We start from the raw sequence: 12827 nt of genomic DNA, 5'->3' as shown, positions 1-12827 counted from the left end.
AATAACTTCAGCTTTCTTGAAGTGAGTTTGAATAAAATTGGTAACCATTTGTCACTTTTAAAAAACGTATAAAAGTTATAAAATACGTAATTCCTTTTGAAGTTTGTAGCATTTAAGGAATTTATTTTATAAATAAAGAAAAATAAAAGTCAGTAAGTTCCTAATAGGTCATGTTAAATATATTCACCACCAAAAAAATGCCATTTTTATAAACTGAATGAGTTTTTTTATATCAATTACTGTTCTTAAAACAATTTCAATTCCAAAAATACTTTAATTTACCTTTACTAGAAATAAAGGGCCCATTAATGGGTTAAATCATATAATAGGAAAATGGGAGCAGAGTTGAAGCCAAGGTCTAAATTGTAAAGTAATGATTAGGCAACCAATTGATTGAACAAATGATGAAATTAATAAGAAAATTAAACATAAATGAGATTAAAGATTAGAATAAAGTAATATTTACAAGGGGTAAGACTAAGATAAACATATATTGCAGGTGTAATAAAGGAGAAAGTAATAGAGAAAAGATATACAACTATTTTTTATATTTACATAGAATTGAGAAAATTTTGTCAACGGCAAAGAAAAGGTTAGAAAAAAGGTGTCATTCATGTAACTACCCTGTCTGTGGCAGATTTAATTAATAATCACCAGTACCATAACTCTTTCTTGTTAGCTTTTTGTTCCAAAAATATAAAAATCTGGTAGCCCTACTATTTCATTATTTAAATTATCGATGAAATAAAAACATTCATGTCTACCACAATATTTTCATAATATAAAGAGTTAAATTTTGCTTTAACATTGTGCTATTCGAAATGAGTTTGGTAACAAGTAAAAAACCATTTTTCAGCGGAAATATTTCTACAATCACTTGGTCTTAGTTAGGGTGAGTGTGGAAATTCCATATCTGAAATTAGTTATTTTTTTGGCGAACTTATAATTTCAATTTAGTATATCTTTTTGTCTAAATGTATAAAGAACGTGTAGATTTATATGCATACATATACACTTGTCTGTTCCTTTGAAAATAACACTTAAGACTAAATCATATGACCTTTGCGTATCGCATAATAATCTGAAATGTATTATCACTTTCTATCTGGCACCTCCTACGTAGCAGAGAAGTAGGAACACTTAATATTGATTCGATTAAATTTTAAATCCTGAATAGGAATATATTATTTAATCGCATGAAAAGTGTAGCTTGTAGAAGCCAGTGAAGCGAAAATATCTAAGAACAGTTCAAAAATCTCATGCAATAGAAAACGAAAAAATTAATTGTTCCTTATTGTAATTAATTAAACTACTTTAGCTGCTGCAAAATTATGACTGTTTCTTACTTCCAAGTGGTGTTGTGGCTTTTTTAAAACTTACAATTTGATACATTGAAATAATTTTGAAGCTATCCTTCATTTGCCACTAATTAATCAAAAAGAAAACGATTTTTCTTTCAGAGATGACAGATATTGTTCTCTATAAAATAAACACTTTCACTCCTACTTCTCAACGCAAGCTGAAAAAAAGCAGACGATAACCCAATCTCAAAGAATATTCACGTGTTTCCTATTAACACAAAGACATTGAACTCGATTTTGCATCCTAATGACCTCGATATTGCTTTTAAAACGTTTTTAGAATAATTCAGAATGAGATCCAGATGAGTAAGAAGATGAATAAAAGAAGACACTCACGTGACACCGCTTGGGTTCACGATTTATGATCTAACCTTGGAGTCATCTTCTTCCGAGATGGTTTGTTTCAGAATATATCTCTATTTTCTTTTGTACCAAAAAAAATCGACGTTAATTTAGTTGTATTATTTAACTATGCGTAAAAAAAACAACGTTTGAACATACAGTAGGATCCTGGGTAATTTGGGTTGTTGCAATCAGATTTAATTGAGTTGTTTTGTATTTAATTGACATTTATATATTTGGGATCAGAATTTCTCTATTTCTGTCTGTTCTGTTCTGCCCGTTCTCTGTTTCGGTTCAGAATTTCTATCAGAATAAGTCTATTTTCCTTTTAAAAGAATTTTAGTTAGTTGAATTTTTTAACAATGCGTTAAAAAAACGTTCAAACATACAGTAGGATCTCGATCATTCAAAGTAATTAAGATTGATTTAATCAGATTTAATTGAGTTGTACGGGATTTAATTGACATTTATATAATTAGGATCAGATTTTCTCTATTGCTGTCTGTCCTGTTCTGTATATTTTCTATTTCTGATCAGAATTTCTATCTGAATATCTTTATTTTCTTCGTGTAAGAAACTGCTTAAAAAAAGACTGACGGTTCTTCTCGTAAAAAGTCGTATTTCAAACTGCAGTCTTCTCTGTACAGCAAAACCGGTTTTTCCATGTTATTATATAGAGAAATAAAGTCTTGGGGAGAAACATTCTCCCAGTTTTGCTCAACTGGGAGAAATTTCAACTGCGAAAAAATTTGGACTATTTCAAGTAATTGGGATCAGACTTAATTAATGTATTGGGATTGTTTTAATTCGATTTAATTGAAATATTTATTTAATTGAGATCAGAATAATCAAAATGTTCATATCATAAAAGATTATTATTTATCCGTTTTCATCAATAACTCTGAAAGTCGAAGGAATTACTAATTTTTTTTTTATATATCATCGTGCTTTTAGCAATAAATTTTTACTTTAATGGTTAGCGTGTCTGACTGCGGAGCCATTGGCCGCGGGTTCGAATCCTGCTCAGGGCATGGATGTTTCTTTCTCTCTCTGTGTGTTCTATGTCTTTTCCTCTTTGTGTGAATGTGATCCTCCCTATAAACGGGTTTGTGGTTGTGTGACGTGGGTGACGCTGCTCCACCGGCGTGGCTTCGCCACAGTTGCCCACTGGGCAACGAGAAGAGAGTAGCAGTTCTGTGGCAAATGGGACAAACCCCCAGTGCCCACCATTAAGAAAAATATATAATAATTGGTTTAAATTTTCAAAAGGACACTTGATTTGTTACGGCGTCAAAATTCAAAAACAAAATTGTAGTTGAATCTGCTTTAAATATACACTTCACCAGCTCTACAGCCTTTAGTGGGCCTCGGATTACTCAAACGCAAAATACCAATGCACTTTCACAAGTTCAAAATAATATCTTGCACAACCTAAATAAGGATATAAAAACACATTGATTAGTAAAGTCATTTATGACACATGTGCTTTGAACTTCTGCAAATCAGTGTTTCATAAACTTCTTCTCTCCCATATCTCATGATATTTATATCTTCTGTGACCTTCTTTTTTTAATTAAATTTTGCGTATTTTTTAAAATATATTACAACCCAGAATGAAACATAAAAGAAATTCAACTGGACAAAATAATAAATAAATGCATTCTTCGCAATATAATTTTATATTTTATAACCGCGTTCCACTTTGCAACTTACTTACATAATAAATAAAGCATTCTTTGTAATATAATTTATTGGAGGAAAAACAACAACAAAAAAATAGTATTAGAAAAATTCATTGTCTTTATTTTAATTTTTCAACATGAGGTATTGCGTGAATTTGAGGTATTGCGTCAGTCACCACTGTCGCCTGCAAATTAGCCACCACTCTAATTGTGAAACTTTTTTTCATCTTAATGTTTAGTTACCACTTCATTCATTGATCTCCGGGTATTATGAGGTAAATTTGTAAAAAATCTTTCAAAATGTTAGTGGTTGCGTCCATTTTTTTAACTGTTGAAAGGACTTCGAGTGCAAAGGGTTAAGTCATTAAATTTTTGTAATTTATATTTTACTTAAGACACCATTAAAATTAATATTTTCATGTTGCCCCAGGAAGGTGTACGCGATCCAGAGATAGGGAGCGAATGATGTACATTAAAATGGGAATAGTTAAGAGAATCTTCTTTAACTCCGACATCAAGCGTTTTTCTAACGGAGAGCCTTGACTTGTCTTTCTCTCAAGCACCTGCATGTAATGTAAATAATAATAAATATAAAAATTAGATATTTATATCTGCTTGTTTTCTAAGCCTAATAGCTCAGTGGTTAGAGCACTGGTCTTGTAAACAAGGGGTCGTGAGTTCGATCCTCACTGGTGGCTTTAAGCTGAAGTCTTTCGTTGTTTTTCTATAGTTCGTTTATTTTTCTGTCTTTGTCGTACACAAAATTACGCTTACAGTGAGCGAAAAAAAAATAAACGAATCACCCCGAGTAACTTTTCATCTAATGATCGGATCTTCACGTTTTAGGTCTTAATGATTTGAGAAGGAATTCAAATATGTTAACCGGTTAACGCCCAGCGTCATATATTTAGGACAGTTCCTTTTTTCAAAGACATTCATTGTGGAGGGAAACTTTTTCAGCATTTTCATTTATCTGGGTGAATTAAAAGATTCTCAGATACCACAATGATTTAGTTATTTCTGATTAGATCTAGAATTATAAGGAGCAAGTAATTTTTGATCTATCAAAGACTTTTTGAATGCTCTAACAGTGGAAAAAACAATTAATTTCGATAACATATTATACCACTTTTTCCATAAAACCACTTTTTGTATCATTTCAATTTATGAATTCGGGCGAGACGGGTTAATGAATTAGTGAATTTATCCCCCAAAATATAGGGGGTAGTCGCAATCTGGGAAATATGGTCCCCATAGTTCGGTCAGCAGAGCGGACCAAGATTTGGATGCCTTAATGTTAATTTTACTTTTTGCGAAATCCGCCATATCTCAGGAAATTTTTCGGCTGATTAACCCTTTGCACTCGAAGTCCTTTCAACAATTAAAAAAAATGGACGCAACCACTAACATTTCGAAAGATTTTTTTACAAACTTACCTCATAATACCCAGAGATCACTGAATGAAGTGGTAACTAAACATTAAGATGAAAAAAATTGAACAATTAGAGTGGTGGGTAATTTACAGGCGACAGGCATTCACCTCTCGTGTGCAAAGGGTTAAAGCATTTTTGCACACGATTAAAAAATTCGTTTATTCTTTCAAAAAATGTGTAATATTTTTTACAGTGCAAAATGCGATATCTGGTATTGTTCCCACGCGTAAATACATTTAGGAGTTAAACAATAAGTCAAGACAACATAAATTATTATTTGAATCCTAGATCTTAGTATCCGCCCCGCAAGGGGCTCTAACTAGTAACATTGACGACTTACACGTACGAACGAAGACCCAGTATGTTTAAAATATATTATTAATTTTAATTTTATATTTGAAGTGGTAGTAATATGAATGTGTTAGTATTTTTATCTTACAAAATTGAATTACTATCACAACATGTATTAAATATATGGTAACCTAGCAATATTCTTTAAAATTATTAAGTGTTACCGTAACCTGCCAACTTTTAATCTTTACGAAATGATTTTCCCTACTAGTGGTAAAATGAAAATTGAATTACTGTAACAAGAAGAAATAACATCTTCATATTGTTAAGAGCTCAAAAGCAACAACATATAAGTATCCCACAATTATATAAAGATTTAACTATTAGTGGTAATCAAAATAATTTAGATGAAATTTGGAAAATTAAAAAGTAAATAAGAGCATACATTTCACTACCACTTTAAATGTTAAATTTAAACTATTAATATTTACAACAATATCTCTATTATTATTAAAATTATAACTACATTTAAAGCACTAAGTTAACGGGATGCGTCATTTTGATGCATTTCGAATTTTAAAAGGAAAATAGCAAAACCTGTTTGCATTTTTATTTTATCTCTCACAATGACTTTTATCCATTGATCGAGGTAAATACATATTGAAATCTATTTTCTTCAAAAAGCTTTGAAATATTAAAATTCTCTTTGTGGTATACCTATCACTACGGATATGCGTCAATTTGACGCGATCGTAATTTAGACAAAATTTTGAGTAAGCATGCACATCAATGATAAATAGGAATGTACCGACAATACTGTTACGATACTTACTTACGATAAACAACTGTTGCCGATAAGCAATAATAGAAAGAACAAACACAGAATGTCAGATTTTGAAGGTTTCAGTTGCTTTGTTCGAGTATTTTAAAATAAAATACTAGAATATTTCATAAATATACATCTCGTATTTTCATTTTTTTCTTATAGTATATAATTACATTGCTTTCCAAGTGCAGAGATGCCATCTGCTCCAGACGCGCCAAAGAAAAGTTTAAGAAAACTGTAATTAACTACTAAGTAAATTTTGCAAATATAAAGTGATGAATTATGTAAGCCTACGAATTACTTAGAAATAGTGGTGGATAAAAATCTACTAAATTGAATTTATTAAACCAAGAATCACAATTGATAAACTACCACTTTAAAATATATATTTGCTGTCGGGAGCAAATTGGATCTCTGTAAGTGCTATTATATGTATTCGCAGAGATAGGTATATGAAAAATGTCCGTAAACCTAGCGTTATAGAACTAATCGCTCGGTTCATTTGAGCGATTTCTTAAAATATTTGACTACAATTTTCTCATTAAGTTAGAAAAATTGAGCAATTTGAAAAATTTATACCATTTAAAATAAATAATTTTAGTGGTAGCCAAACATTTTTTTTTTATTGATTTTATTTAATTGTTACTAATATATTATTATTGAAAAACCTCACAATTGCGAGACATTTTAACCCTCAACTCGTTAACGTTAACTCGTAAGAAACGTCCGTAGACCTAGTGTTAATAAACATTAAAATAACAAATGGAAAAATTTCCTAGCATCTGTTTTATGGCCAGTTGTTAAGTTACTACTTATCTTAGATATTACCACTTTTCTCAGAAAACTGTTAAAAATTGTGTAAATCCTGCTTCATCTGAATTTATTGCAACATAACTTTACTCCTTTGGCGTCAGTCTTTGAGGACTTTTTTTAAAACAAATAGAGATTGGTAGGATTATTCTTAATTTTTAGAAAAAAAAGAAATTTGTGTCAATGCAAATACACTACAATATATTATTTTTATAAATATCCTAATTTCATTCTATATGCATTAGTTTGCTATTTTTTAAGTATAAATACTCAATTCGCAAGGAATATTTGAAAAACTGTTCTCTTTTGTGTGAAATTGTGTCCTACAAATTAAAGGGCAATACAAGCTATTAAAACACATCTAATAGTTTTATCAACCTCTTGGTAAAGAAATGAGTTTAATCAACTGAAATAACTTACAATGCCAACTCTTCCGAATTTTGCGGAAGATTTTATTTTTAATATAATAATAAAACTTCGACATTCGTTCGTTTTAATCAATTTATTTTAAATTTATTTTGACCACCATTGCATTCGAATAGTTTCGTCATACTTGAAACATACCTCCTAGTTATCTTATTGTGCTGTGTCAGATAAATCGGGAGTATGTTTGCTTACACTCTAATTTTAATTGGTATTTCATTACCATTAGAAGAAAAACAATTTTTTTTGAAGAGGAAGTTGGCAGGAGAGATTTTATTAATCCCTTGGGGACGGGTGATTCAGAAAAGCATTCGTACAAAATCAGAATCAAGTTGTAATTTTGCTACAGCTTTCTTTGAAAGGNCGCCCACAAATAAACTGCTAAATAATTACTTTGATTACCAGTTTTATCTTTTTACCCCGGTTGATTCGGTTTTATGCTGGCACGTATTTGTGACAGTCGGCGCGAAAGGGTTAAAGATTTGTAATGTAAAACTGGCTGTCATAATTCGTCCTCATCACTGCAAACACATTTACCTTAACTTATTCGAAATTTTTGCGATCAGAGCTTAATAAAGTGGTAGCAAAACAACTTCGTTTCCGCTGTTTTTCAAAAAAAATCATCCATTTGTGATCACCACAAATGTAAATGATTTAGTGTGTATGTAATCAGTATGACAATCGATACCGTAATTATTTTTAAATTGAGCATTTATTATATCTTGACTACCACTTATTTAAAATTTTAAACTGTAACAGCTGTATTACATTTCATCGAGCTAAGTACGGTATCTATATTAAAGATTAACATCTATCTCATCAAGAGATAGTTTTTAAGCATGAAGGAAAATTTAACGGGCATATGCATGTCATTGAAATTGAAAAAATGTAATACAAAATGTACTATATTCTTACTGGTAGAATTAAAAAAATGTACAATGTTTTTAATTTGCTACATATAGTAATGAAATTTGTATATATTAAATGCGATCCATAAATCGAACTTATATCTAACAAGCAATTAATTAAAAACTTTTACACGAAAAAAGTAATAACATTGATCTAATTAACTCAGAATATGTGATGAGGTGTCGTTAGCTTGGTAAATTGATAACTCCCACGTTACTAAAACTTATTAATATATAAATATATTGCCCAGAAAGATATAAAAACACTGTTTCCAAGATAAAATTCTCTTTTCTTCATCTATCCACCAGAACGTAACGTTCTCATCATAACTTAAAATATTGTCTGCAGTTATTGACTAGCATGAACTCACCGCTCTGAAAATTAGTGATTGAGTCCTAGAACGTGAAGATCCGATCATTAGATCAAAAGTAACTCAGGTTGTTTTTTTTTTTCCATTTCGGGCAATATACATCACAACCAACGTCCGATTAAGACAAATACGGGTTTTAAATTCAACGAAATTTCCGGGCTATAATAAAGTCGTGGTTGCTCAGGGAATAGAGCATTCGCCCTCAAATGAGGTCAGTCGGGTTCGAATCCCAGAAATGACTGGTCGATTTGAATTCCGCACTCGGCTTACACTGACTACAGTGCTGACGTAAAATATCCTCAAGGGTAGGCGAATTATGGGTTAGAGATCCCTGGCCGTCAAGCTAACCGTGGGAGGTTCTCGTGGCCTTCCTCTCCATGTAACGCAAAATAACTTCCATCAAAAAGTTCTCCGCGGAGGCAACATTTCTTCCAATACTTGATCCAGAAGTTCCCTTGCCTTCCAGATTGGGTTTAAAATTACAAGGCTGTGGAGTTAAATATTTGTCGTCTTAAACCCAAAATTGGGTCGGCTGTTCAATGACGGTAGTAAAAAAAAATCTTTAGGGTCTTAATAGAAATACTAAAAAATTATTAATTTTTAGAACGGCTTGATTTTATCAAGATGTGAAAAAAATATTTTTATTAACCCTTTCGCGCCGACTGTCACAAATACATGCCAGCATAAAACCGTATCAACGAGGGTGAAAAGATAAAACTGGTAATCAAAGTAATTCTTTAGCAGTTTATTTGTGGGCGGAGTTATAATTGCTTGATTTATTTAATTCACCATTATTTTGCTCAAAATAAAACTATCTAGTTATACTTCGAATTAAGATTGATTATATATATGATTAAACTAACAATAATTAAAGTAAAAGCAAAGTAAGTCTGTCAAATTAGCAATGACTACATTTAAGTTGCCGTTTTTTAGTTAATTACAACTTGATTCTGATTTTGTACTAATGCTTTTCTGAATCACCCGTCCCCAAGGGGTTAATATCGAATAAATATTGCGTCGTCCTTGCGTTGAATAAAGTCGTCCTTGCATGCGTTGCTATGTCGACCGCTGCTATTTTTATTTTCACTATCAGGCATTTTTAATGTATTTACATAATAATAATTTAAAGTACTTTTAATTTATTTTTATTATTAACGCATAATTACTGGCTTGACCGTGATTTTAATAGATTATAAGTCAAGACAATATAAATTCTTATTTGAATCCTAGATCTCAGAGTTGCCAACTGCTCCGGACACGCCAAAATAACTAAAAAAACGGTAAATAACTACTAAGCAAATTTTGCAAATATTTGACTATTATTGCGTGCTTTTTGAAACGTATAGCCTGACATTTGTACTATGAAGTGGTAAATTATATAAGCCTACGAATTATTTAGAAATAGTGGTGGATAGAAATCAACTAAATTGAATTTATTAAACTAAGAATCACAATTGATAAACTACCACTTTAAAATATATATTTGCTGTCCGGAGCAAGTTGGCATCTCTGTAGATCTTAGTACCCGCCCAGCAAGGGGCTCTAACTTATAACTATAGCGACTTTTATGCACGAACGATGACCTTGTGTGTTTAAAATATATTATTTTTAATTTTATATTTGAAGTGGTAGTAACATGAATGTGTTAGTATTTTTATCTTACAAAATTGAATTACTATCACAACATGTAACCCAGCAATATTCTTTAAAATTATTAAGTGTTACCATAACCTGCCAACTTTTAATCTTTACGAAATGATTTTCCCTACTAGAGGTAAAATGAAAATTGAATTACTCTAACAAGGAAAAATAACTTCTTCATATTGTTCAGATGAAATTTGGAAAATTAAAAAATAAATGAGAGCATAAATTTCACTACCACTTTAAATGTTAAATTTAAACTATTAATATTTACAACAATGCTTCAATTTTATTAAAATTACAACTAAGTTAAAAGCACTGTGTTAACGGGATGCGGCATTCTCATGCATTTCGAACGAAAAATTACGAAACCTGTTAGCATTTTTTTTTATCTCTTGCAATGACTTTTATCCATTGATCGAGGTAATGGTAAATATATATTGAAGTCTATTTTCTTCAGAAGCGTTGAAATATTAAAATTCTCTCTACGGATATGCGTCAATTTGACGCGATCGTAATTTAGACAAAATTTTGAGTAAACATGCAAACATCACATCAATAATAAATAGGAATGTACCGACAATACTGTTACGATACTTACTGACGATAAACAATTGTTGCCGATAAGCAATAATAGAAAGAACAAACACAGAATGTCAATTGATGCCAGATTTTGAAGGTTTCAGTTGCTTTGTTCGAGTATTGAAAAATAAAATACTAGAATATTTCATAAATATATATCTCGTATTTTCATTTTTTTTCTTATAGTATATAATTGCATTGCTTTCTAAGTGCAGAGATGCCAACTGCTCCAGACGCGCCAAAGTATAAAAAACGGTAAATAACTACTAAGTAAATTTTGCAATTAAAAAGTGGTCAATTATATAAGCCTACGCATTGTTTAGAAATAGTGGTGTATAAAAATCTATTTAAATTGAATTTATTAAACCAAGAATCACATTTGATAAACTACCACTTTTTTAAATATATAATTGCTGTCGGGAGCAAATTGGACCTCTGTAAGTGCTATTATGTGTATTCGTATAGACGGGTATATGAGAAACGTCCGTAAACCTAGTGTTATAGAACTAATCGCTCGGGTCATTTGAGCGATTTCTTAAATATTTGAGGACTTGCAATAGATTATTTCAAAAAAATTGAGCAATTTGAAAAATTTATACCATTTAAAATAAATAATTTTAGTGGTAGCCAAACATTTTTTTCAATTGATTTTATTTAATTGTTATTGATATATTATTATTGAAAAACCACACAATTGCGAGACATTTTAACCCTCAACTCGTTAACTATATTTATAGGCATATAAGAACTATATTTATAGGTACATAGAGATAGGTATATAAGAAACGTCCGTAGACCTAGTGTTAATAAACATTAAAATAACAAATTTCCTAGCATCTGTTTTATGGCCAATTGTTAAGTTACTACTTATCTTAGATCTGACCACTTTTCTCAGAAACGTGCTAAAAACTGTGTTAATCCGGCTTCATCAAAATTTATTGCAACATAACTTTATTCCTTTGGCGTCAGTCTTTGAGGACTTTTTAAAACAAATAGAGATTGGTAGGATAATTCTTAATTTTTAGAAAAAAAAAGAAATTTGTGTCACTACAAATACACTACAATATATTATTTTTATAAATATCCTAATATCATTCTATATGCATTAGTTTGCTATTTTTTAAGTATAAATACTCAATTCGCAAGGAATATTTGAAAAACTGTTCTCTTTTGTGTGAAATTGTGTCCTACAAATTAAAGGGCAATACAAGCTATTAAAACACATCTAATAGTTTTATCAACCTCTTGGTAAAGAAATGAGTTTAATCAACTAAAATAACTTACAATGCCAACTCTTCCGAATTTTGCGGAAAATTTTATTTTTAATATAATAATAAAACTTCAACATTCGTTTGTTTTAATCAATTTATTTTAAATTTGTTTTGATCACCATTGCATTCGAATAGTTTCATCATACTTGAAACATACCTCCTAGTTATCTTATTGTGCTGGGTTACATGTGGTTATGGAATAGATACCTGATAGTTATTGGAAGCCGAATTCGAGCAAGGTCGGACTCTTGCCTGATCCGTGTCATTCAAAGGTGATGCTCTACTGATGTCCTCTTCCCCCTTGTGATGCCGGTTATGTTGAATTGATGCTGATTATCCTGAAATTTACAAGGTGAGTGATACTGATTTTGATCTCGTCAGATTCTGGAGTCGGGACAGATAATACTGTCAACTAGCCATTTTGATGTCTGGATTTTGAGCCCGCTATTTTGTTTTTTCAAGTCATGCCGTATCATAAAACAGCTCGTGGTGGAAAGGTCTCACTCTCTGGTCGTAATTCACCGTCGCATTGCAAAGAATCCACGTCATTAGAAGAAATCATTGCTATCTGTGGGATATCAAAAAAATACTTTCCACCAGTTGAACATGAACATATTGACGATCTCGTAGAGTTTTACACTCAGTTTGATACAGAGGAGCTGATTCGTTTAGATAAATTACTTAGCAAACTGCTCATTCAAATAAGATCAAGTTACCCTGGAGACTACGAATACAATTACTTCCTAAAACTGACAAATGCAGCTTATCACGTCAGATGGAAGAGGAAAATTCAAGCAGAAGAAAACAAGGAGATGAATAAAAAATCCATTCAAGTCGAATCAATAATGACTGAAACTAATCCAAGCACTGGCGACATAACCATGGA

The 12827-nt window shown here is 31.0% G+C and overlaps 1 protein-coding gene and 1 non-coding gene across 2 annotated transcripts in view; both read left to right on the top strand.

Annotated features, from left to right (window-relative positions):
• LOC107439526 (A disintegrin and metalloproteinase with thrombospondin motifs adt-2) overlaps window positions 1-12827 on the top strand; it is a 111344-nt gene that overhangs the window by 12947 nt on the left and 85570 nt on the right. The window lies entirely within an intron of this gene.
• On the top strand, window positions 4011-4091 carry TRNAT-UGU (transfer RNA threonine (anticodon UGU)). Its single transcript has one exon. It is a non-coding gene; the product is annotated as a tRNA-Thr (tRNA).

This window comes from Parasteatoda tepidariorum, chromosome 9 (assembly GCF_043381705.1).
Source record: "Parasteatoda tepidariorum isolate YZ-2023 chromosome 9, CAS_Ptep_4.0, whole genome shotgun sequence".
Classification (NCBI taxonomy): Eukaryota; Metazoa; Arthropoda; class Arachnida; order Araneae; family Theridiidae; genus Parasteatoda; species Parasteatoda tepidariorum.
The sequence above is the reverse complement of the archived record's forward strand: the minus strand, read 5'-3'. Positions and strand labels throughout refer to the sequence as shown.